This window comes from Myotis davidii, unplaced genomic scaffold, assembly GCF_000327345.1.
Source record: "Myotis davidii unplaced genomic scaffold, ASM32734v1 scaffold292, whole genome shotgun sequence".
Taxonomy (NCBI): domain Eukaryota; kingdom Metazoa; phylum Chordata; class Mammalia; order Chiroptera; family Vespertilionidae; genus Myotis; species Myotis davidii.
In genome coordinates, this window is record NW_006285042.1 from 1,538,193 (window position 1) to 1,540,266 (window position 2,074).

General features: G+C 41.6%; 1 long non-coding RNA gene across 1 annotated transcript in view; it reads left to right on the forward strand.

Moving 5' to 3' along the window:
* The window catches only part of LOC102775484, an 8,030-nt gene extending 6,207 nt beyond the window's left edge, over positions 1-1,823 (forward strand). The window contains exon 3 of the long non-coding RNA XR_001512490.1: positions 1,517-1,823. This is a non-coding gene — a long non-coding RNA (uncharacterized LOC102775484). The remainder of the gene's footprint in view (positions 1-1,516) is intronic.
* Positions 1,824-2,074: the final 251 nt, after the last annotated feature.

Genomic DNA, 2,074 nt, shown 5'->3' on the forward strand with positions numbered 1-2,074 from the left:
TAATTTTTTCAATAAATGCCCTGTAAGCATTTTTAAAAATCAAATTCCCCTTTCATTCCAGAGTTTGTTGTTGTTGATTTTTATTGTTGTTTTAGTGACTTCCTGAACTAATTCTGTAATCTCATGTGGCCACTGATGAGTCTGCTGTTAGCTTAGTGGTCAGCTAATGACAGAACAGAGATTTTCTTAAATGCCTTACACCATAAGTTCTCCATTCCCATAGCTTCTCCTGTTCCTCCCTTGCCAAAAGCCCCATTATCCAAGATTGTCGTATTTATTTGAGACACTAGCTAAGACCAGCCAACAACCTAAAATTCAGTATGAGATATCACTGTTTGTAGGTCCTTAGCCTTTCTTGCTACTAGACATTTCTCATTGGCTAGTTGCTCTGGATTCCTTTCAGTCCGCAAGGTTTCTGGGCTCTTTCCTTTCTTCTTAATACTCTCTCTCCCAGAGTTTCAAACCCTCTGAAGAAGCCAGTATTGAACTGTAACATCTTATAACTTAATGATCAAATAGAATAATTGTTACCTTTATCATAATCTTTTCCCATTTCAATGAGCCTGGGCCCTGCTTTCACAATAAAACAGACACCTTGAGGTGTTTTTCTAAGTAAAAGAGCCACATAACCAGGAAATGAGATAATATGGCACTCTTCTGAAAGGTGAAGTGGCTAAAGTCTGTTTTTTTATTTATTTAAGTAATTTTGTTTGGTTTTGTGAGAAATTATTATGAAAGCCTCATTTATTTCTATCTCTCTCTAAGCATTTTTGCAGCAAAAGAGGACTGTTTAGAGAGAGGAAGGGAGAGGGAGAGAAACATTGATGTGAGAGTGAAACATTGAGCACTGCCTCCTGCATGCCCCCTAGTGGGGATCCAGGCCACAACCCAGTCATGTTCCTGACAGGAAATTGAACCAGCAACCTTTAGGTGCACAGGATGATGCCCAACCAACTGCACCACACTGGCCAGGGCTATTTCATTCTATCTTTTAGTTAGTCATCCCCAAGCATTAATTATTCCAATACATATTATTTTATTACAAAGTATTCTTCTTCTATCAGTATTTCTTCTTTATTTTTATAGTTAAGACATTATGTTGAGTTTTATTTTTTAAATATGTGTGTAGGTTTATTATTTGTGAATTTCTTTTCAGAATAAATGGGACCCAACAAAATATTCACTTAGAAAATAGGTCATTGAGTCCTATCAGGTTAAGAACTCTGATCAGGTTAAATGGATATGGTGGTACTGTCTGCTGAAGGCAGAAAGGGACTGAAGATGAGGTCAGTGCATTCCACAGAGAAGGCTGTAGCTGCCTACTAAGAGGCCCCATAGATCGTAAGCCCTGAAGAACTGACCACTTTTCAAATTCCAGCATTCACTCTCATTGAAGTTTTCAGAATCTAGGGTCACCTGAATCGATCAAATCCACGAAGCTTCTCATGGCAAACTTACAAGTTTATAGTGGGAGACATTTCTTCCCAGGGACTGAAAGCTCATGTCCACAACCCAGGGCAGCCAGGCCTAGAATCAGAATGCCTGGAGGCCAACAGCGGATCAACACAAATGCTGAGCAAAGGGCACAGTCGTGCAGAAGACAGATCAGAAGAGGCACTGCTGTCCCACCACCGGGCACACTTCAGCACCACCAAGCGCGAGGCTCTCCTCCGCACACACTGCTCGGCTGGGCACTGCCACGTTAACATTCCTTGGGTTTTCATTTCGTGTGGCCCAAGCTGAACATTGCCCCCTCTGCCCACCCCCCACCCACTTGTACAGAGTCTTCCTCCTGGCAATGTACAATTCAATTGATTAAATATCTTCTACTAAATGGCATTCGCATTTTGGACCTGCCTCCCTCTGTTTACACCCAAATCACCAATCTTAATTGGGGTTTTGTGAGGTCCACACATTTCAGATGGTCTCTTGCTTTACTCCAACAGATGACTAGTCACACTCGTTGTCTGTGAATTTTGCTAATTTAACTCAGAAGGTGACCTTATGTCCCCGATCTCCAAATTAATGGAGAGGGAGACTTCCCACTGCAGCTTCCATATGCTGCCAAAACCGA